Here is a 26,511-nt window from a genome sequence, read left to right on the forward strand (position 1 = left end):
TATGTATAGGCACTTTATTGAATGTTATATTTGACTAAAAAAGCATAGATTACACAGCTCAGGTGGTGTAGTGGTATGATCTCTGACTGCAGTGTACAGGGTGTAACAAGTTTAAAGACTCCTGTGTTCAAGACTTGGCAGCGTTGATTAGTTTGTTGCTGGCCAGAAAAATGGCTGATGGTGAGAGAATGATTAAGGCACTTTAAAGCAACTTTGATTGGGTTTGCATGATGCTAAGCATTGCTAAAATATGTTTATTCCATTTTAGCTTTGCTTAGCGGTGCTCAATCCCACTAACCCCATGCTAATTTCTTTGAAATCAAAGAAAAAGGTGTGATAGGAAAGTGGTGAAAAAAGGGGCATGCACAGGGAAAAACAAGATGAAAGATGGATAGGGATGTGCAGGACAGGAGTAGGGAAGGTCCTTAGCTGTCCATTTCTCCTACAGCAACTGCTGTGCATATGTATTGAATTTACAGGTGAATTTGGATACTCATACACCTGACAGAGGGGTGAGGACAACAGTAATGTGTTGTCTAGACACTTGGACAAGATTATGTGTATATAGTGGACATGTCTGCAAAATGGACAGCTATGTATGGGGCATAATTTTTTTGTGGGAAGAGATTGCCTTTTTTTTAAGGTGAGAGTGGGTTGTTGGGGAAGGATAGTAGGTATATGTGGGTAGGGAGGTTGGGTAGGAAAACAGACAAGACAGTAGACAGGGGTGGTGTATGACACATTTGGAGGGTGAACACCTTGACGGGGAGGATGGTTGGGAATCAGAGGCACATGTGCCCACAAATAGATACAGTGAGACTGAGGACCCCATCCATGGGCAGTCACCACTGCACCTTCATGGCCCCAAAGGTGGCTGTGCTAGGGGCTGAGCAGGAGGGGCAGGCTGACTCTCAAGATGTGCCACGCGGCCCTCAAGCTGGCGTAGCTGAGATGCAAACTCCTTTTGCATCTCCCTACACACCAGACCTCAGACCTGACATCGGGTTGAAGGGCTCCTGTCCGAGCCTGCTCTGAAGGTGGGATGAGCCCCATCCCTTGAAGTGGTTCCACCCATGGGTGGTGCAGGACCAGTAGACAAGGAAGATCCGGGGTGGGTCCCAGATGTGCTGGTTCCAGGTGCCACAGCCAGATGAGGCGGGACCGGTGGATCTGCTGGGATCGTCCTACCCAGACGAGCTAGGGATTTGACAGTTTACAACATATGTTGGTTAGTTATGAACAATACATTGCAAGGATTAGTTATAACAGCATGCATGGGTGTTCCAATAGACACCATAACACAATTTTCAATCAGTTGCATAGCAAACAGAACACATGCAGATATGGAACCACCGTCAATATTATAGCAGCATGCAGATTACATTGATAGCAACAGGCCACCAATTATTTAATTTCAACAGGAAACAGCAATTAACAGACATTGAAATATTGGTATAACAATGGGGAACATGTCGCAAAAGTAGGTTTGTTAAAAACATACCATTTATGTTTTTGTTTGTATTATTGTTGCAGATAGGGCAGGGGTGAGACAGAGAAATTAACAACTATTTGTTATTACATTGCTCACAACTGTTCTGTACATTATAGTCTACTCAGTACTCTCCAGATATGGCCTGAAATTACAGCTACCTATGGACTTGGGGTGGGCCAGTGGGTGTTGTACACAGTTATCAGTTCAAACTTCATACACCTAATATACAGCTGTACTTACCTGCCAGATCTGTGGAAAAAAATTTGGTTAACACTACCTGACTATTTCTACACATTAACAGGGCTTGGCTTTGATATGTGCAATCATACAGCATGTGTATGTGCTAATGTCATAGTCCACCTTCATTTTTGTACCACACCATGGGTGCTGGGGACAGTGACCAATAGCTGTGATGGCGTGACTCTTGAGGGACATTTTTTGAGAAAAACTAAGAGGTCTATGTACTTCTCTTGCTGTCATCTGCAGCCTTGGGGCTGGCCAGTGTGTGTTCTACACAGTGTATAAGAGACATATCCTACAGTTAATATCCAGCCTGCCTTACCTGCCAAAGCTGTGGGAAAATGTGCATTTACACTACCTGACTGTTTGTAACAATACTTGCATATTCCTGTGTCAAAATATACAGACAGTTTAGTTCCACTCCCAAGATTCAAACCCTTCCAGTTTGTTCAAAAAGTAATCACAATGCTGATGTTTATCAGAACAAACTATTAAGGAACTGCTATTGCTTATATGAGTGTTTTATACTTATTAGTCTGTGATTTGGCCAATCTAACCTTGTACTTCTGACATTCCTGCATGGCAGGCAGTTGTTCTACTGTGTACTCACATTTTCAGATATTACATTACAGGAAACAATGGTTAGCAAGCATTTTTAATATTCAGCTATCAGATCATAGTGCAGGGGAACTTTGTTATGCTTAATCTGTTGTACAAGACTTGACTGTTTGCCACCTGAACCCCAGATACTTAATGCTATCAGAGCCATATTTGCTGTGCAAAAGCTATACACATTTCCAATTCCTACTAACACAATGCAAATAAAACACAGCAGTCCAGAGTTATATAGTTTTATTGACAGGTTATCACTGTTTTATGTATATCACTAGCATTATCTGTGATCATTTCAGTTTTATTCGGTGCAAACAATACACAAATTACAGCACTGACAGGTGGTATTCTACTACTTTTGATTATGCTGCCAGCTAGATCAGTACTCACTAGCCTCACGGTGCAGCCTTTCCAATCTGCTTCCATGTGCTTCCATGTTCGAAGCCCTCTCAGATGCAGCTGTACAGGAAACAGAGAAACATTTATGACTACCTATCCATCACATACACAGCCTGGACTATCTTAAACAGCAATTGATACTGATACTTACACACTACTGGGGCATTCCCTGCCCAAGCGTCTTGTTCCCACTGGTCCAGAAGGTCCCTCTTTCTCTGCTAGAGATCAGCATATTGATGCCGAACCTGCTCACCAGTCCAAGAGATCTCAGTGGCACTGGTGAGTTCACAGCCGAGATGGTCCCAGGCCTCTGCTTTATATTCTGAGCCATGGTACAGGCCCTACAGCAGTCTCAACTCATGGTTTTCAACAAGGAGTCCAACCATGACCCTGTAATCCAGAATGCCCCAGCATTGCCCACCAAAGTGAGCACCTTCTACTCCAGCCATGGTGCCTGCAGTGATGACCTCCAACTGGTTATGGGCTGTATTCCTGCGTACAAGGTTTAAATTGGGCCATTTTTCTGAACTTTGCCATGATTGGTTACTTTTGAAACTGCTGAGCTCAGCGAAGCTACGGGCAAACCTGCTTAGCTAAGGTTGGCAGTGCTTAAAGGGGTGGGTTCAGCACTGCTTATCACTGGACAAATCCACTTAGCTGGGCTATTCCTTGCTTAGTATTCATATGTACACAATACTTACACCCAGGCAACATAGCTGTGCACTGCTTAGAATTGCTTATGTTTTATTATATTGGTCTACCACCTGTATGGGATTGATTCATCATTCATGACATAGTATAGATTTATTTACCTTCCCTGACATCCACCAATGTACTGTGATTAATTTATTCTTGTGTGACTATACTGTATGGGGCACTTGTGTTTATATTGGGGTTTCACTACTTTATTACACTGACACCTCACATCTGGGCCTAATACACTACTCTGGTTGAGAAAAATCAGTTACTTCTTACATAAATATACAAAAAAAAAATAAAAATTTTAATGCTTACACATACAAAATGGAAATGGCTTTGGTGAGGCTCAAACCCCAAATAACTACATGCAAGGTGCACACGCTAACTGCTACACTATTGCACTTATGTTTATGCAGGATGTCTACTGCTTTTTAACTTATCGTGCCACTTCAGTTGGGCTAACCATAGCTAAGCAACAAGCACACCCATGCAGTTATGCTTAAACTTTATTGCATATATAAAAAAATATATATTTTGCATTTTTTTTTATTTGTACCCTTCAGAATATCCATGCTAATGCTGAACCTGTTATTCTATCAACTTTCTGCTTTGTAGTGATGATTGTTCCTTATGGCTTACTCTGACGGGTTGGGAGGTGTGCGCTACATTCTTATGCTAAATCTGTTATTCTATCAACTTTTGCCTTGGTTGGGACAATTGTCCCTTATGTCTTTGTCCAGATTTCTTACCCTGATGGGTTGGGGTGTTACGAGCATTCTCACTCATTTCAAATTGCCGAATGGCAATTCTGGAGTGCAGGGGAAGTATGTATTGTGAGAGCTCTGCTCTCAGACACAAACCCTTTGCTCGTACATGGAACTATGTCTGTTTTACAGCATGGCAGCACACCTTCATACATATGAATGGCATGCTGCCATGCTGAACAGGAACGATCCCTGCCATGCAGGAATAACTTATTCCTGCACAGCTGCTTGCTGATTCCAGGGGAATATGTTAAGAAGCATTCTGGCATTTATAATTGAACTAAAAAGTACAAATTCACCAGCACTTAACAGTCCTTATAGGAGGGTTTTAAAGAACCCTATGGACAACAAATCTAAAGACAGTTGTATCTTGACTCTTACTGTTGACTATTACAGCATCATTAATATTACTAGAGAGAATTGGGCCATAACTACTGAAAGCTCATATCTAATGGACATCCTTGGAGAAGCTCCTCCCTTTGTGTATAAGAAATCCACAAACATCAGGAGTTGGGTTGAAGGTAGGCTCAGACTATTGGATACATGCACCAATAAGTGTTGACCCAACTGTGTTTTTTGTCAGCATGTATAGGATGGAGACATGTTTCTTTTCTCTTATTTAAAGAAACTGATTAAAACCAACACATGAGGTGACTGTAATTCAATACAGGTGGTTTACAGGGCAAGCTGCAATGACTGTGAAGCATTTTATGTGGGAAAAATGCTCAACAGATGAGGATTTCTGGCCATCTTTCCAAAATTAGAGCTAAGAGCAAAAATCACACACAGGCTCTGCATCTGCAGCTTCAAAAAAGACACACTGGTTTTAAAATTCGAATTATTGACCATGTGGACCTTTTGGAACTAGAAGGAGACATCATTTATCTTTTAGAAAAAAGTGAACTACTGTGTCAGCTGAAAGTGAACTCTTTTAGAAAACCGGGGCTTAATTATTATTGCTCCATAAAAGGCATACTAGAACTCAGAAAACTGTCTCACTGTTTAAAAGACTTTTAAAAGTCTGATATGGGACTGATTAATGATGACATTACACACTAATATTATACATGCTAATATTGTCATAAACAAATATCGAGTATTGTAAATATTTTACAATGAAAATAACTGACACTGATACCATTTTATGATACGTTTGCTCATTTAAACTAAGTGCTTTCTTAGTTAGATACCACACTTGAGCAGATCTCCATGGTCTTAATGCTTTATTTCAAACATGTTTCACTATTTCTAACATCTTTCACTGCATTTCCACCTTTGCAATTATAGCTATGGTTTTCAGCCTACTAAGGTGTTCACTTGTAGATTTATACACATGCTCATTTATATTATGATATGTTTTTTACACGTAAACCTGATGAATTATTTATTTGGTATCAAAGCCATCTTTGTTAAAAGTGTTTCAGTTTACAAGTTACTAATATTTATTCCGACATATGTTTAGTGGTAGATCTTTTTGTTAATTAGTTAGCCATTTTGTTCGTGAGTTGGTTTCTTAATTAATAAAGTTTGGTTTAGTAGGTTAGCCTTAATAAGCTGTTCTTATATTATATATTTTAATTTGTCAGATTTTAAGTTTCAGTTCTAAGGTAACAGTTTCAGTTTACACTATGGTGTTAAGGGGGATGGAGGACTTGGTTAAAGGAATGAGTTTAATGCTTTTATTGCTCTTAACAGTACCACTCTCTCTAACTACTTACTCCCTTGCTCTATAACCTAATTAAATATAAATGAATGAATGTTTTAATGCTTTTCATTATACTCAACTAGGATCACTTGTTTGTGTGTTTCAATAAAGGATATTCCATTTTTAGCACAACTGTGGACTACTTATTATTTTATTATTTTGTAGTACATATTTTAAAGTTTGAATTTTATTAGTAAACTAGGTGCATAATATATTTCAAGGGGTGAACTTCACACTTCTCACACTGTGAAGTTTCTGCTTGGTTTGCTTTTAATCCAGTATAGGTTGCATACTGGGTTTTCTGAGACGTTGAGGGATACCACAGATTTTTCTTTTTGCACTTATGTTATCTGCTCACATACATACTGTTTGCCACTCTGCTGGTGCCTGGAAAACAGATCATCTATGTATATACTTTTGCAGGATAGAGCAGCACAGGGACTGAGTCTGCTGCTATCTGGACAGCTTTTCAAACCCAGGTAGAAACTCTAGAAACCAATGATCAGCATATAAAAGAAAAAGTTTGTGAGATGTCCCATACTGTCATCAAACAAAGACACTGTAGTAGATAAACTGAAAGCAAAAGGAGGGAAGAATGATTTCATAAAACAATTTTGTAGGTTCACCTGTAACTCTGATTTGGGCTTAAGATCATCAAGGAATACAAACTCCTCTTGATGACATTTTAATTTATATATCCCAACCCAGTTATCAAAATGTGTTTTAAATGCTGGTAAGTTTCCTGTATGTTTGATGTGAATATTAAATAACTTCCAAGTCTAATAACAGCCAACACAATGAACTTGTCCCTTTCCTGATGTAAGTTCAAGGAATCACAGAAGGCGGAAGTTTATAAACAACACAAGTTTATCTAAAAATCCTCAGAATAAATCAAAATAATAGCTTACTTGGTTTGTAGTTCAAAACAGAAACAAAATAATACATTTGATTACTTTCCAACAACTAGTTACAAACCACACAGCTCCTCCAGGAACAAAAATTCTAAGCTGTAGGTTTCAACCAGTCCCTTATTCTAGATGAGTTCTTCAAGTATATACCGTACTTTAGTCCTGACTCTTCTGTGATACAACACACTTTCAGAATCTTTTAGTTAAGCTCCTACTCACCTTTCTCAACCTCCACATGAGTAATGAGTTTCCCATCTCGCTGTTTCACTTCCTATCTTACTGTTGCAGGCTACCTATTTTTGCAAACACTTATTGGGAATCATTACCTTCTTATTTGGCCAAAACGTAGTTTTCCTGACTAATAATGCTGAGAACTCTAATTCACAATGGACATTTAAGGACCCATGCAAATTTTCAAACTCAGTATGTCACACTAGTCATATTCCTAAAGACCACAAAATTGGTATTGGAGTTTCTAACCAACTTGAACAGGCACATGTTTTTCCCAATCCCACTAGGCTTCTAAAAAGGATCATTAACATTCTCTATCCTACGTATTACTTATCTCTTCTCGACCTATATGATATACTATGCAAGCTTAGGATAGATTGTCTATCTTAATAAGCATGATTTTCACCACAGGAATTCTTTTATTTTATATGCCCCGGGATTCAGGAAGCCATAATTTCCATGCAGAAACAGTGTAGGAGCTCCTGCATGGAAAATGGCCACCATGTGATTCAGGATAGTGCCGTTTTCACGTGCACGAACAGTCTTACACTGTTCTGGTCTGGAAAAATGGGCAAATATACAAATCACCTCATTTGCTGGTGAAAAACATGCAAATGAGGTGATATTGTGATCCACCAAGCTGCCAGTTCTCCGTGCTAGAACAGTGTCAGTGCAGAGATGTATTCATAAAATAACTGAGTACATTTCTGCAACTGACAAAATGGAGACATGACAGCTCATGGAAAAGCATGTATTATCAACATTAGACATGAAAATGGCCAAATATAAAGTCATTGGCATTGAAAGGGATTAATTATTTTGACAATTAAACTTTTTTTTTGACTGATCTCAGAGTTTAAGCATAGAGCAGGGGAGCGCAAATGGGATTGTGCCGAAGATAAAAAAAAATATGGAAAAACTTAATTTTTAGTTAAATCTGCATTTTGCCATTACAGTCAATGGCATGCAGAATGTAAACACTACCAAGGAGTACTGGTTGTCAGGGGGAAATGGTCTGTGTTTGTGCAGAAACGAATGACCTACATACTGGGGTATGCAAATGAGGGGAGTTATATTGAATCACAGATTTCTTCAAAGTGGCAGCTTGTACCTAACCATGTAGGTGCAGCAATACAATAGTGCAAGTGTAAGAGCTGAATGACTTCATAAGGGGATGTGCCATGCTTGCTGTAAGTTCATTAGAGCCCTGTGGCCCATGTTTGCCCTTAGCTAAGCACAGCTCAGAAGGGGGTGTGTCAGATGTGCCTGAGCACTGTGTACATATCCTAAATGGGGGTGTGCACTGCACACCGAGATTTAAATGAAAAAAAAGAAGAAAAAAAAAGAGGAAATGGCAGCATTGTTGACATTTGAGCACTAGGTATTTGAGCACTAGGTATGCGTGGTGAACCTCAGGGCTTATATAAGGAGGAGATGAGAAGGGGAAACAGCAGTAGGAAGGCAATCAAGTAGAACTAGCATAGCTGGCAGGTTGAATGTATCAGAATCAGCCAATTACACATGCAGCAGCCCAGCACACTAATATAAACCATGCAAACACTCTACAGACTGCTTTTTTCCCCACAAACACTACATCACCAGTGTACACAGATGGGGGATTTTTAACTAGCAAAACTTACTACAAATGTTAGAGGCTGCTGCTGCTTTACTCCATCAATATGTGCTAGAGACTGAGGGTGGTGAGGAGGAGAATGCTGACAACTGACCCACAGTGAGGATGAGGAGAAGAGTGTACAAATGCAGGGCAACCTACCAGGGCCTACATGAGCTGGAGATAGAGCATTATAGGGTGGACAGAGACATTCTACAGCAAATTGTTTAGCTGTGCTGGCCATGTCTCAAACACAGAACTAATAGAGGGGATCCCATCCCAGTGGATACCAAGGTATGTCTAGGCTTAAGAATACTAGCCACAGGTACCTTCCAAAGACCAACTGGGGATATCTTGGGGGTCTTATAGGCATCAGCATTCAGGGTACTCCACCAGTTCCTGGATGCCATGACACAACATGCCAATGAGCACATATATTTCCCCACTGCCCATGAGGTGTTGACCAGACATATGCATCTCTTCCACCATATAGCAGAATACCCTGAGGTAGTTGGTGCTATACACTGCATGCACATCCACATCAAAGCACCACCCGGTGAGCAGGATAGGGTCTACATAAACTGCAAGGGCTTCTCCTCCATCAATTGCCAGGTCATATGCGATGCCCAGGGCATTATCATGAATGTGTGTGCTGGCAGCCCTGGAAGTTATCACGACTCCCACATCTAGCATTGCTCATAGCTGTATCAGGCGTTTGCCAGGGGGGGGGGCATCCCATATGGCCATCTAGTGGGGGATGCTGGCTATGCACTGGAGCCGTGGCTGATGACACCCATCAGAAATGCACACACACCTGAACAAGAACGCTATAATGAGGCACATGCACAAACCAGGATCATTGTAGAGCATGTGTTTGGGATGCTCAAGTCACGGTTCTGCTGCCTTGACATATCTGGTGGAGCCTTGCAGTACTTTTCAGCTACATGTACACAACTGTTCATAGTATGTACCATGCTACACAATATGATCCTATGGAAACAGCTGCAGCTGGAACAGCATGGGGAAGGGCCACACAGCCCCCCCCCCACCATTGCCAAGGCCAGCACAGGCACAGAGGGACTCAGAGGATGAACTTCCTGAGCCTGCCCCTGAAGGCAGAAGGAGGCATGCCCAGTATACCCAGGCCTTGGTAAAGAGGCAACGCATAGCACACACACTAACACCATAGGGACCCAGGGACTGATACCTCGCTCTGGCTCACACATACAGTAAAGGGGAAGCCAAACATGACACTACCTGAGCTTTACCATATATAGGGAGTGTAATATGTGCATCCATAGTCAGCCCTCCAGCACCATCCTCAATACTGGCCCAGTAACAAGGTAAGCCACCCTTCCTATCAATTACTGAATGGAGTAGTATGTTTTCATACTTGTATGTATGATATGGATGCAAGCATGCAAGGGAATTGGTTTTCTGAATGGGATAGCAGCAGACAGCTATATGGGACAGCAGGAAATTCATAACAAATACTGGTGTCAACATACTAGACAGCACTACACAAGGTGACAACCCCCACTGCAGTACATGTGATGGTCCAAAGAACTGTGAGAGTCAGTAGGTCGCACACATGGATGTCAATGAGGGTCACATACACAACACCAGCCTCACCCAGCAGGACAGGTGTAGATGATCATAAAGAATGGCTGAGCTAAGGCCCCCCAAATGATGGTAATGTTGAACAGCCCCCCACCAGACCTACACAGACATACTACAACAGGTCCGGCAGTTGCATTCTAGTTCTGAAGGGTAAGAAGTCTAAAACTAAAATATATGCCATTAAGATCTAACATGTGTACTCTACTAAGATGCCTTCTGTCTGCATGATAGGTCACAATACAATATGGAATGGAAGCCAACAGAGTAACCGAAATACCAGTACACTCATTTAAAATTTTTAAAGTCAGCAGGTGTGCACTCCCCCCACAATCCCATGTAGAAATGCAGTAACAGATGGCCTGCAGCACTCTCAAATGGCCTACATTCCTCTGGCAAAGGCCCATGCCTCACCCATAGTGCCAAGGTATGGAATGTCAGGGGGTCCCAACTAACAACCTAACACAGTAAACAGAAAACAAATGCAAGGCCATGTTGACAAATGCCAGTAGCATGCCTCCCCATGTCCTACTGTAAGTACTGTGGATCAGGCCATAAATACTACTGGGATAAAAGCCTGACTATAGGCATATCTCTGAGATATTGCTTACATAATGTTAGGAAGAGGAGAGAATAACAGAGGGGGGAGTGTAGAAGCATGGATGTCATGGAGTGTGTGAAGTCTAAAACTCTAATGTCCATCCATAGTACTTCTGACTTCAAACCCATGAATGAATAGCCACAAAACCACTTGTAAACCACAACGTGAAGGTAAACTGACCAGATATATGAGTCCTGCCTCTGGATAACCTGGGTGTATCTGTACAGCTGAAAGGTATGGCCCCAGAAGGATATGATCATTCTGCAATGGTGAGAAAAGCACAAGGAGGGGATCCCCAGCCAGCATACTAACAAGGTGCTAGACCACTTACACAGAACCACCAGTCCATTTTCTGCAGCTAGCCCTCCGCAATGGCAGGTGTGTGCCAGGATGTGTAGTCTATATGCTTCAGAATATTAGTCTCAGCTTCATTCATCATGTATTTCCTGGTAAATAGCTGTGAGCAAAGAATGATAACTGTCATTAGTTGATGACATGACACATCACTGTGTAAAACAGTACATACGTCAGAAAATCTATGCTACAACCAAGCATGTCACACAAGCATCACAGACAGCAATAGTTACAGCATCCCCCATATGTTAAGCCCATTGTATCTCCATATTGGCAACCTATCTATAGATATCTTGCAGAAACAGTTTGCTAGGTGTAGCTGTAGCACACAAAACCCTGAACTGGAGTCCAATCCTCCCCGGAATGGATGCACACAATCAATATAGAAGGTCATACTGGGCATGCTCCTACACTTAGATAAATGAAGCCCTAGAGAAATGAAGCCCATGTCTCATAACACAGTGGACTACAGATATTGGTTATTCACAGCTGTCTGTGCACACATACCAAAATGTACACCAGTGATACTTAACACACACACATTGGATAGGAAAACTCACACATATCTAAGGCCAACATAATATAATATGTCAAACATACACACACAGAGACGTGGGAAAGAGAACAACAGCGACAGAGAGAATCCCATTATGAGGCCTGTCCCACCCACTACACATTCTAGTGGCCTATATCACATGATGTGCTGATGTCATTCACTGTAGAAATACCTTTGGTTAGCCCTCAGCCCTATAGTCTCAGTGGTGCTTGTGATAACTGTGTAACACTTCAGTACAAATAGGTATCCATGTAGCAGTTGTAATCTGAGTCCTGTCAAATGTAAAGTTGTGTGTGAGTGTGTGTGTGTGTGTGTGTGTGTGTGTGTGTGTGTGTGTGTGTGTGTGTGTGTGTGTGTGTGTGTGTGTGTGTGTTTCTAGATGAATGTGGTTGAGGCCATTCATGCTCACTAAACTTCACTGATGTCACTCACCTTCAAAGATACCTTTGGACAGCTCTCCAATATGTAAGCACAGTGGCACTTGTGATAACTGTGCAATACTATAGTATAGCAAACAAGTTCCAATCCTGATCCTGGCAACTGAGTAAATGTGACTGTTTGTGTGAGCGAGTGTGTATATCCTTGTAGAGACCTGATTTTGTGGTCATTAACACTTTCCTTTCCCGTCCTTTAGCACTGCTGCTGATGTCACTCACCTGCAAATATACCTTTGCACAGCTCTTCAACACATAAGCTCTGTGGTGCATGCGATAACTGCATAATAATATAGTGTATCAAACTAGATAGGTAAGAGTTCCAATCCTGGCAACTGTGTAAATATGAGTGTCTGTTTGAGAGAGTGTGTGTATTATTATAAAGACCTGATTTTGTGGTCATTCACACTTACAACACTTCCCCTCACTCCTCCTTAAGCACTGCTCCTGATGTCACTCACCTTTGAGGTATGTTTGAACAATGTTATAACTATAGTCTCTGTGGTGCATGTGATAAATGCGGAACAATGTAGTAGTAGCAACTATGTAGGTAGGGGTTTGAATCTCATTCCTGAGAAGTGTTTGTGTGTCTACATATATATGTCCATACCTCAAAGATTTTGGCCCCATTTACAACCAGTACAAATCTCAGTGCCTGACTTTAGCAGTTCTGCAGCTATCATTCACGTTAGACGTACCTGTTGGCAACCCCAAATCATGTAAGGTCAGTGGTGCATGTGGGAAATGTGTAATATAATAATCCGAAAAGATAGTTAGATAGAGGTTTGAACCTCACTCCTGTCAAATGTAAATGTGTGTTTCAAATAAAATATTTTGTGGAATCTCTCACCTACTACATCACCCAATGCCAGTATTTACAAGGGCTGGTGATGTTCCTCACCTTAGAAGTACCTTGGGACAACATCCATCCTATAAGCTCCGTGGGCACGCAATAAATGCATAACACTGTAGTAGCGATATATAGCTAGGTAGGGGTCTGAAACTCTGTACTGGCAAGTATTTGTGTGTGATCAGTATCCTGTGAGGGGGTTGATGTGATTTGTGTAATAACAGGATCCATTGGGGAGTGGGTTTTGCTAAATTATTATATTGAGGACCTAGTATATGTCCCAATGTCCACATTACAAGGCCAACAGTTGCCAAACACCATTGTGGTTGGTATAATCGATCCACAGCCCTAAATGTCTAGTGCTAAGTGCAATGACTATGTGACAGTATGGATTAGTGAACAATACAGGCAACCCTTCTAATACTCAGAGACCACTCTCCACCCTCGAATCATGCACAAACACACTTGGCTAGGCAACAACCACTACATCGGTAGTTCCCCTGCATATTGCCTTACAGATAGTACCCATGGTGTGATTGCAGTGGACTACATGCTTGTTGACCACAACAGTGCCACTGGCATCAGAAAGTGCTTTGATGTGTTACATCTCCTGACTGTGTATTATCCAGCAAGTAAAAGGACATGGCACACTGTTCCATCCCCTCAGTAGCCCAGTCAATGTGTACGGTGGTCTTTTTTGCCATGTTCCTCACTGGACCCCTGCAACAACCTTAGAGTCTGCAAATGTACCCCACAAAGGGACTACCATGCCTTATACACATGGCCTGTATGGACAGATGCCAATAACTACAATGAATACCCGTATCATACTATCAATGTAGGTGCAATCACTACCTCAGTTACATAGCCAGGTCTCACTAAACTAGGTCAGGAATGCTAGATCAGAAGATACCAATCTATCCACACAACATGTCCCAGAGACCACAAGCACACTTCCACAGTTCAAAGAATATGCATGTGAGACATGTGCACAACCCAGACACTGTCCATGTTATGGAATATAAATCTCATACATGTAAAGCAGTGCACACCACTGGCCACCCACAATTGACGTTTGGATGAGTGGATGCAGAATACAATAACCACCCCTGAAGACCACTCCAATGACTATATCTTGAGACACACTGGGGACTATTTGCATGTGGCCTGATGCCAGGGTATTCCCCTGGGTTAACCTTATAAGGCCTTCAAGCCCATTCACATATTACACACCTATGAAGCAATGAACCTATGGATCTCAGTACTTACAAGTGTGTGTGTGTGTGTGTGTGTGTGTGTGTGTGTGTGTGTGTGTGTGTGTATGAATAGTAATCCCAGTGTGTTTGATTGATGAATATTCACTGTGGTTGTGGTTATTAGCAATCAGAGGTGTGTCCAAACCACAACATATACCATTCTCCATTCTACAACAAATGTTGTAAATCAACATATACCTATATACCCTCAGCCCTATAATCTGTGAGGCATATGCAATGACTGTGTTACAGAATGGGGATTTCTGTGCACATACTGTACCCTGCCTATGATATGGTGGATGTGTTACCACACTACCATAACCCATGGCCTTGCTGCAGGGACACATCCTGGTGACACACAGACACCTAGAAAAGAATTGGGTTACCGCATGTGAGAACACATTCACTCAGCACTTCACTTGTGGGGGAGAGAGGGGTAAAGCTGGCACTGAATGTGTTGCCAAGACTGTGGCCAATATATGTTGTCTCAGAATAGGTATTAGCATTATTCAGTAACTCACAGCACTTGTGTTTAATGCTGTGGAGGTTGTTTATGTAACTATCAAAGGCTGCTGTGACTGTCATCAGTGTCTGCTGCATGTCTGCTGTCATAGATGCCTGTCAGGAATTCCATGAGGGATCCAAAGTTGTGTTTGAGGCTAATAAGGGAGTTCAACAGTTATGGAGCACCACCTTTCCCTGCAACAGTGTCCTGCTAATGATGTACACTTTATTAATGGCAGAGGACCATCACATTGTCTCCCAGTGTTTGGAGGACAGTGTCTGGGTTCTGTTGGCTCTGGCTAGTTGCATTCATGTACCTGTTTGTACAACACCTGTGTGTATGATTTCACAGTCATGCAGTTATTTCCCATTGCCATGGGTGCAGTGAAGACATCCACCCCTGTTTTCATGGCTGCAAGGTTAGCTTTGGAGTGGCTTTGCCAGCTGGTTATCTTTGTGGGGGGTGTGGCTGACATGTTGATTACAGCCTGTGTGAATCTCACCATGCAGGAATTGACATTTGTGGATGAGCAACAGTCCCATATTTAAGTGGTCAACACAGGTCAAGGTTGTTGCATCCTCTACCACGGCTTCAGTATGAGCAGGTCTAGGACAATGGAAATGATGAATCCCAGAAGTGTTGGGCCACTGTACTGGCACTTGGCTACATTCCCCAGGTGATGGAGGGGTAGTTGAAGACTCATACTATGTAATTGTTGCATTAGACCCTCATAAATTGCAGGGTGTTTGGGAATGTGCATTGACAGTCTAGGGACATAGATGTGGGCCCATAGCAGGCTATGGTCTGGATTACACTATTACCTCAAGGCAGTTGTACTGGAAGTATCTCCAATGCATTATGATGAGATACTAGTCTAGAGATGTTCCTATCCATAATGAGTATGGAGACAACACCCCTTGTGGAGGTGTGGTGTAATCCATGTTTGGGGCCTGACAGCTGTGGAATGTGTCATAGGTTCATAGATTAGTACTAGGCTAACTGACTTTATGAGCCATTTTATGCCTAGCCAATTATCCCTTGTGAGACTCAAACCCTGCACCTTGTGTTTATAAGGCAAACCCCTTAAGCATTAGGCCACCCTCCCAACCATAGCCTGATACTGCATGTCTGCTGTCTGCTGCTGTGAACCACCTCTCCATTACAGCAGGCATGTGTCTTCCACTCCAATGACTGCTATAAGTTACTGCATCCTGACAGTTAGATGTCTACTGTTGAGCAGCATGACCCTCAGATTGTATACATGTGTAGCTGTTATGGTAGTAATAACATTAGGAACACTGCCTAATAAGGCACCATAGGGGTGGCAAGACACTCAGACAGTACCTGGCAACTCAGCGGTGACAGATGTAGGACATCCATGCCATGTCATTAGGTTCTGTCAATCATGTCATCCAAAGCAGAGAGGTTCTGGATCCCCTGAGAATAACACATAGCATGTAAACCAGTGTTGTGGTCAATCAACTGTTGATAGTACTGCAGCATCATTCTGGGTGACAGCGGTACACTTCCTAGGGCTACTGGCACACCTGCCTGGACCGCAAAATCAGAGAGTTCAACCATGTCTCCTGTCATGTATTCCAGGAAGGTGTGTCCCTAGTCATTCATACCCACAAGGATACAGAGTGATATTCGTAGTTGTTGTGGAGTGACATGACTAGCTGTGTCATGTGTTAGATGCTGGCATGTGATAAATATTTGGCTGTTACTTGCTCCATATTCAACTTAGGGAGTGGGATGTTTGTGCCTCAGTACTGAGTTACCCATGATCACTGTATTGAGCAAGGTGATTAGCTTTAGGAGCTTAAGTTGGGGGCACACTGTGTATGTTAAATATGTGCCCCTTGGCATGTGCCATGTCGCAGTGTCTGAGTGGGTGTCTGCCTTGCTGATCTGTGGTGTTTGGGTAAATGTCTATTGAGTGCCTCTGGGAAGGTGGGTGTGTGGCTTTTCACTGCATGTCATGGCTGTCAAAATGGGTGTCATGGTGAGCTATGTGTTCCACATGGTGTGGTGCAGGTGTTGATCTTATCCTCTTGACCTGCTAGTCCAATCTTTGCTGGACAGTGCATATGTTCACATTGGGTGATATATGGATGACCCTCACAGGTCTGAGTATTTGGAGTTTAGAGGGGAGGATTGTCTGTACACATGAAGCAGTTGTAACAGTGCCTCAGAATGGACAAGTGCACCAGGTTAATGGGTGAAAGCACAGATAACCACCCTTCAAACATGCCAGGAGGAGTGGATACAACTAGTAAATACTGGGGCTACATCTGCAATGAATAAGTACTGCTGATGGCTCCCATGTGTGCCACACTTCTTGATACAATAACCTGGTGAATTGCCAAGCCATAATGCCAGATGAAGTGCAAGTCAGAAAAAACTAGCATGATGTACAGGTGGAACAGAAGGAAGACTGTCACCCACCTGTAATACTTTACCACAGCTGTGCAGTTATCAGCAGCTTTGGCCATATGAATGTTCAGTAAGTTCTGTAGCATGTGTGGTAATTGTATAACACTATAGTAAGAATACCTAACTAGGCAGGAGTTCTAATCCCAATACTGGCAAGTGTGTTTGTATGTATGTGTGTGTGAATCATGTACTGTCTGGCTCATGATATTTTTGATCTGTGTACTTCCCTTCATTCCAATTTAGTAGACTTGTTCATGTCATCCACCTTAGAAGTACTTTAGGAACAGGTGGAAATGTATAAGCTCTGTGGCATATCTGATAACTGCATAGCACTTTAGTAGGAATACCTAGGTAGGCAGGAGTTCTAATCCCAATACTAGCCAGTCTGTGTGCAGGTTTGTGTGTGTGTCTGGCTCATACAATTTTTGACGTGTACTGCCCTTTACACTTCCCTTCACTCCAATTTAGTAGACCTGTTGATGTCATCCACCTTAGAAGTACCTTTGCAAGAGATGGAAATCAATAAGCTCTTTGGTGGGTCTGATAACTGCCTAGCACTATAATTGGAATGCCTAGATAGGCAGGAGTTCTAATCTCAATACTGGCAAGTGTGTATGTATGTGTTTGTGAATCATGTGCTGTCTGGCTCATGCTATTTTTGACCTGTGTACTACCCTTTGCATTTCTCTTCACAATTTAGTAGACCAGTTGATGTCATCCAGCTTAGAAGTACCTTTGGAAGAGGTGGGCATGTATAACTTTTGTGGCGCATTTCATAACTGCATAGAACTATATTAGGAATACATAGATAGGCAAGAGTCCTAATGCTGGCAACTGTTTGTGTGTGTGCGAGGATCATATCTTGTATGGCTTATACCATTTTGATGTGTATACCATACACCACTGGTGACCACCTCCCACTGTAATTACTTTAGAAAGTGTGGTAACAGCATCTGCCTCACATGCAGCAGGATAAACCATTGTACAGTCCTCTATAAAGATGCGTCTGTAATATCCATATGTTTGAGACATATATGTGGTCGGAAGTGGTCTGTGTGCCTTAAGATTGCCCATGTATGTGATATTATAGCCAAATAGGCCACAGTTAGTGTACTGACACATATGGCAGCATGAGGTATCATACATGACTGAAACACCATGCTGATAGGATGTCTGCCACCATCACAGGTGGCCACCCTTGTAGGTGCAATACATGAGTCCAGATGCTTGGTTTTACAAATGAACTGTACCTATTTTGGGTAACATTAAAATCTGGAAAAGGTGTGTACTGTCATAATGTGGTTCTAATTAGTATGTGACAGGAACACCTTGCATCTTAAGAGGGGTGTGTACACAATTTTTATATCCACTGTATACCAGTAATGTGTCACGCATGACCCTACCTTAGGCCGTTTGTCCAGCACAATTTGCTGGCCTATGTCCAGACATCGTGGCACTGACAACTTGTGAACTATGCTACAGGAATGTTGAATTCACATCAATTAGCCCCAGTGGTGACCACAGTGATGCAATACAGTTAACCCCAGCACAAGTGAACATGCACAACAAGCAATATAGCTATTACATAAAGCAATATAGCCATTACTGATGGTTGTGTATATGGTAAAATGCATGTACTTCACATGGCTGGGGTATTGCCAGGCAACAACAGAAAAATGTCATACTCAGCAGCTTCAGGCTGCTGTCCCATATCCAGACCAGAAGGTCCTAGGTAGTTGTGAGAGGGAGTTATTGTCAGCTGAAGCACATGTGGCCTTGGCACAGGATGAGTGCAGCATGTCTGCACATCTACATTACTAACTACAATAATGCACAATGTCCTGTCCTCACCATAGATGTGCACCTCTGTGCATTAGAAAACTTGATCCACAACTACAATCGGACCTGACACATCTGTGTAGGTACAATACAGATACATGTATGTCTGAAACATTAGTGTACTAATCCCCACTAGGCCCTTACCTGCATGCATTTCTCTTCACTACAATTTAGTAGACCTGTTGATGTCATCCAGCTTAGAAGTACCGTTGGAAGAGGTGGGCATGTATAACTTTTGTGGCGCGTCTCATAACTGCATAGAACTAGATTAGGAATACCTAGATAGGCAGGAGTCATAATGCTGGCAACTGTTTGTGTGTGCAAGGATCATATCTTGTATGGCTTATGTGTGTACAACCCACCCCCACAATGCTTCCTTCAGTGTCATGGCTTGTGCGTTCGGCATGTGGCCCAAGTGTGGTGAGGAGCTCCTCAGTGGGTGTCAGTTGGGGCTGGATGGCTGGGCCGCCACCTGTGGCTAGCCAGTCCCTCACTACAGCAGCAGCCCTTTGACCGGCATGGCATTTGAGGTCAGTGGCCCAATGCTGCACATGCTCATATGTTCTGCTGTGCAGGCAGGCATCATTTACCCTGTGGACCACACTGTTCCACAGGGCAGTCCTCTCCCACACATCTTCTGTTCTCCAGCCAAATAACAAGGCAAAATATCCAGTCACATATTGGTTGATGATGTCTGTTTCCCCAACAGAGAATGCTGGTAGGCGAGCACTCTGCATGTTATCTGAAAGACATAAACAGGAAAAAGGTCACAGGACCTCATACAGTTGTCAAAATGCACATCAACAGTGCATATTACAAATAATCCACACTACACCAAAACACTCCAAGCTATTATGGCTATAGCAGCTTGCATGACATGCCTGTCCATGAGCTATCTTATCCCCCCAATGTTGGACACTTGATTGCATAATCCTCTACCATCCATACATTTCTGTGTAGAGAATTGACAGTGGGCATCTTCCATGTGGATGGTGGCAGGTCTGTGTTTGACTGTGGTGTGTGGTGGAGCTATTAGCACATGCCTAAGTTCATGTAGGAGGCAGACACTGATATTATTATACCCCATGGAGATATGCTTTTGTTGCCATAAGTAGGCAATATGCACATGCTCACCATTGCTGAGGGGATTAATGTGGTTGATGTGCATATCTACTTCTACAACTGGGGTGGACAGGGTGGTGATGTTTCCACATAGCCTGTGTGATCCAGACTGCCTATATCCATGTCATTTGTGTACGAGGTGTTCTTTATCCCCCAGTGCAGGGTTAATTGTGTTGTTTTATCTGAGACTTACAACACATGTGGAGACATGGTTGCAATTGTCCTTGGTGGTGTGAATATGTCTGATTTATAGTCATAGTTAGCCTTACAGGACATCACCTGTGAACTTACATGCTTGCTCAGATATAGGAGAACTTGCTTCCAAGTTGTTTCCTGCACCTTTATGTCCCTGTACAGTCAATGTAGCAACCTATTATGTGGTTTGTGTATTGCTGCTGTCCACCAAAGGGAATTACTCTATCTTGGTGGAGGTTGGATGTACAGGTCAGGTACTGCTGTGTCCATTTAGCTACAGTGGATATAAAGGGTACACACCCCTGATACACTGTGTGGTATTTCTGCAATTGGAAAATGACACCACAATAACTCTTTTCATATCAACTCTTACCTATAATGTGACCTATAGCCTGTACAAGTCAATTGAAAACATAACAATCTGGTCTGCGAAAACATATGGAAATAAAACTCTGTACAATAAGCTAGCTGAGTAAGGGTGCACACCCTTAAACTGATATATTGTGTATGCACCTCTTGAGATGGTTACAGCATTCATCCGTCTTGATCTGGACTCTTAACATCATGGCACATTTTAACTTGGCAATAGTTGGTCACCTTCCTAGAAACGCCTTTGATTGTATTTCAATGGAATTGTACAGGTTAAGGGTCACATAAAGATGAGAAACATTATGAAATGATCTTCTGTGGTCTGATTGTCATACAGCACACATACCTGGCATTCTAATAGAAGTGTGTACACTTGTGATATCCACTGTATATAGGTGTGGATATAGCTGGTAGTGGTAGGCATGGACAGAGGGTCATAACACAGGTTGACCTATGTTATGATCCTCTGTCCATGCCTACCACTACCATCTATATCCACACCTATATACAGTGGACAGAGGGTCATAACACAGATGGACACTTCTCTGATTAATAGCTGAATATCATGCCTACTCTAGTACCCATAGTGTCAGGGCACTGCAACAACCAGTAGCTGTACACATTTCTGTCTGTTGTATGCACTGACACTCATATTACACGCATGTGCAACATGCACAACCTATGTACCTAAATGCTTGAATCCCATGTGATTTAGTTTTGTGCTATCCTGCTGAACATAAGCATACATACATGTGCTCAGTGGATACCTGGTATGCATTTATGTTGTATGTTAGTATGGCACACTGTATTTACAGTCTTATAGGTTCATAGGTTCATAGGTTAGTACTAAGCTAACTGCCCTTGCGAGCCATTTTAAGCCTAGCCAGTTATCTCTTGTGAGACTCAAACTAGGCACCTTGTGTTTTTAAGGCAAACACCTTAACCATTAGGCCACCCTCCCAACCCTTGTTGCTCAATCATACTTCTCAACCTATTACAGCAGTATGTCTGGACAATGGCACACATAAATGGGTGTCAAAGGAGACATCAGTACTGATACTGTATTAATATAGCTGCAACATACATTAGTACGTTCATTGCACAGTAGGGTTTGACATCACTGTGATAACCTGGAAGATGTCCAGCAGTCATAAGTAGGCTATTATGTTACAATGTCATTGCTCACAGACCTGCCAATGGTTTGGCTGACATAGCACAGGTATATATGTATACAGATATCAGTCACAAATGTGTTTATTGTCCAAAGGAACACTGTACAGTTGAATGTTACTAATTCAATATATCACATGCAGTTCAACACACGTCTGCAACAGTACTTTACTATGCAAATGCCCTCTATAGGTCTCTTAGCTTTACAAGGCAAGCATGTGTCATACTCATAATCACAGGTAACATGGATATGGAATACATCCCATTAACTCACTTAGCAGTGGCACAGTCACAACTGTTTGACGGACACCCCTGCGGTTGTCATATATGAGCTGTCCTTTCCCAATGAGTCAGGCTCCTGAGCTGTGATCCCAGCTCACAACCTCTCAGAGCATCACATCTGGACAAACCTAAAATGATGGGGGGATAAATAAGGACAGACTTTAAATATTCCTGTCACAAGCATATGAAGTTTATAGAATGATACATTTTGCATTATGTTGAATATTCTTAAGATGTGAAGTCTTAAACACAAGTGTTTGTCATTACCTGATGATTTAAATCCTCAGCTATTTGCCAGAAAAGTACATATCTCAGGAGGAACAGACAAAAATACATCATGGTAAAATGTCAACATTCTGTGAATATCTGTACAGTTGAGAGGTATGTCTGTGATATCTACCACTGCAGAGAGGGTCAGATGTTATGGCCATAGCAGCTGTTTAGCAGGATATTAGTAAGCATGTCTTGTTTGAACTCCAAATCAAATTTCCCATTATTACAGACCAATTACTACATTCAATTACTTGCTTACTTGTTCCACTTATCTTTTTTCTTTCTTCTCTTTTCACTTTATGTTTCATTTGTTATTTCTCTCTGTCTCTGTCTACTACAGGGATAGAGCTGCTTTGAATAGGTGGCAGCATGGCTTTTATAGGTGATGCTCATGACCAGGTGATGGCCTGTGCACCTATTGAAGTTCCCCAGTTGCTAATTGCAAGCAGAGCAGCTGTGTAGTTCTTCCAATAGCCAATGTCATGGCAACACATTCCCATAAATGAGTACTCCATGTGGACATTGGCCCTTTCCCTTACTTGTAGGGAAGAAATCCTGGAGTTGTATGAGCTACTATCTCCTACAACAAGGCATGTGGAGACAAGCCAACTAAATGGTAGGGAAGGTTCAAGACTTAGGGGCAGAATGTGAGTATTACTGTTATATGTTTGGAATACGCTAGTTTAACAGGATTTGTCTGCACATGCTACTACTGCATGAGTTTCAGTCTGACAAAGTTCTGTCTCTGCATAGCTCTCAACTGTAGGACCATCTGCACAATGGCCACAAGTTAGCCTGTTATGTATAGGCTGTTCCCCAGACAGGTGTTGTCCTTGGCAAATCAGTAGCATACTCTGGTGATTCCATTATGTAGATGGTAGCATCCATTAGTTTTTCTGACTTTATATCCCTCAGAAAAGATATGTTACAACACACCTTGTAACACCAGCAACTTTCTCAGTGTATAACAGCAATATTTCATGTATGGACATGTATTTGAGCTTCTGTCAACAATCATGTCAGGCTTTGTCCAGAAGGCATTCAGTAGTAGGTGCATAGGTATACTGGTCTATAATTATTTAGTGTTGTAATTCCTGCTGAGGTGAATGGTTGGGAAACATGTTGAAGTCTGTACATTCAAGAGGTTGGTGTTTAGAGAATGCTCTTAGATGGTATTGTAACATATTTTATGTGGGGGACAGTAACACATAGGTTTATACGTTCATAGGTAGGTACTAGGCTATCAGCCCTGGGGCCTATATAATTACACAAACTCCACTCCACACACCTTCAGATAGAAACAACTCTAATCCAAAACAATACCAAAACAGCAAAATCTTCAGAAGTCAGGAATCGAAAAACAGGAACCAAAGTCAAATCCAAAAGCAAACTCTTTATTCTCCAGCGCCTCAGTGTAACCACCTTTCAAGAGTATACATTCTCACTAAAAGAATGTATATATATATATATATATATATATATATATATATATATATACTCATAGCAATTAATTAAACAATTAATTAAACAATTATGTTCAAAAAAGTTTTAAAGCAGACACCTCCAGTTTATTTCATTATTCAGTCCACAGGGTGTCATTGTATTGTATTTCAAAATAAAAATACTTTCTTTAGATTGTAAGTTATATTTCAAAGCATTTTCATCATTACAAAGACATTTCACACTTTCTAAAACTGTTCCTGTTAAAAATGAAGCATCACTATTATGATAAACACTAAAATGTGTGGCAATAAATTTATTTTCCCTTTTATGTCTTATGTCTCTAATGTGCTCACCTAACCTAATACGAAACTCTTTTTTAGTTTCACCTATATAATATAATCCACAAGGACAGTGTAAAGCATACGCAACTCCCTTGCTTCTACAGGTAAAACTATCTCTTACTGTGAACCTAATGTTGTTAATATAATTAAATGTTCTAACTATATTCCTACAGACACTGCATCTACTGCAACATCTTGTACCAAATTCACTTAGTGGTCTTGGTAAACAAAATTTTGGCATTACAAATTTACCATGTACCACCATATCTTTCAAATTTCTTCCCCTTTTATAGGAGAATAAAGGTTTTTGTGGCAAAATGTGCATCAACACCTTGTCTTTCACTAAAAATTTCCAAAAATGTTCTACTACATCCTTTATATCTCCACTTTTTACATTATATGTAGAGACAAAATAAATATCCCTACAAGTTTTATCACTGGTTGCCAGATGATATTTCTTATAATGGTGATATTCACCCTTATTACATTTATTCCTTACCATATTATTCTCCTTTTTTACCTTCATAAGGGCATTTTCTAAAATATTCACACTGTAGCCTCTTTTCAAAAACATATTATATGTGATATCCCATTCCCTTTGTAAATTTTCTTGTGTGTTACATAATCTAGATACCCTTGCCAATTCCCCATAAGGGAGAGCTTCCAAAGTATGTACAGGATGGCAACTCGATGCATGAAAGTATTGATTACCATCTATAAACTTCCTATGTATATTTGATATAATTTTACCATGTTCTGTACCCTCCAAAACAAGATCCAAGAATATTACTTTGTTTCCCTTCTGTATTCCATCAAATTCTAACCCAAATGGGTTACCATGTAAGTCTGTCAAAAATTCATTAACTGAATCAAAACCACCATCACAAATAAAAATCAAGTCATCTATGTAACGAAAATAAAATAACACATTACATTTCATAAAATTTAACTCAAATAGAAATTTCCTTTCAAAAAAAAATTCATAAACAAATTGGCATACATGGGGGCAAAAGCTGCCCCCATTGCTGTACCTTGTTTCTGCCGATACAAAACATCATTAAAAATAAAATAATTATTCTTTAAACAGAAATCCAACAAATCTACTATGAAATCAACAGAAGGGTTATCTTTTAAAGAAGATCTCACTGCATTGAGGCCATCATCATCATGTCTAATAGAGGTATATAAACTTTTAACATCCATAACCAACCAATACATTTTGTTGTTCCAAGAAATAGAGGAGATTTTGTTTAAAAATTCCATAATATCTTTGATGTAAACTGGAGATTTAACTACATATGGTAAAAATATTATATGTAAAATCAAACCAGTGTTATGTAGGAAATAGTTGCAGGCTGAAATAATGGGTCGACCTGGGGGGTTATGTAAGTTCTTATGTATTTTTGGTAAACAAAAGAATACAGCTAGGTCCTTTCTATCATTGTCTAACCTATTCTTCACATCCTTCTCTGTAAAAAACCCCAGCGTGACTCCCCTGTCCAACACGTGTTTAAATTTTGTAACAGCCTTTTGATAATGAATCATATTGCTTCTTTCATATGTTGTTTCATCCTGCAAATGATTCATACACATCTCAAAATATTGCACAACACTCATTATAACAATTTTGTTTCCCTTATCGGAAGGTTTGATAATAATATCCTTCCTGTCACACAATTCTTTTAAAGCACTCCATTCCTTATAAGTTAAGTTATATAAACTATTACATCTATTCAATTTCTATCTGGGGCCTATATAAGCCTAGCCAAAAAGGTTCTCTGGCTTTCGCCACCAAAGAAAATGATTTTCCTGTGCCCTGGTCAAGCAGTGCCACAGACGTGATCCCAGGGTGAACTTTCTATTTCCCATCCAGTCATCATGATTTTTCTTAAAGAGGGCCAATGAGGAGCTTTGCTTGACATGAATGGGCAGTTTGTTTCAGAGTATGAGAAGTCTCTGGGACAGGAATCTATCCCTCCAGCATGTTCTGTTTATTGTGGTGATAATGTTTAGGTCCCTGGGGAATGTGATTCAGGGAGACTAGGATTTCTTTAAGTGTAGCATGTCCAACAGCTCTGGGTTTGACATAGCTTTGTATGTTAGGCAGAGATCACCTCTGAGTAAGCGATATGCGACAGAGTAGAGCTGGAGTATTTTGAGATGGTCTGTGTATGGCATCTGTTTTAGGCCAGTAATCCTCTCAGTG

This window comes from Protopterus annectens, chromosome 2.part2, assembly GCF_019279795.1.
Source record: "Protopterus annectens isolate FY-2018-M chromosome 2.part2, PAN1.0, whole genome shotgun sequence".
NCBI classification, from domain to species: domain Eukaryota; kingdom Metazoa; phylum Chordata; order Ceratodontiformes; family Protopteridae; genus Protopterus; species Protopterus annectens.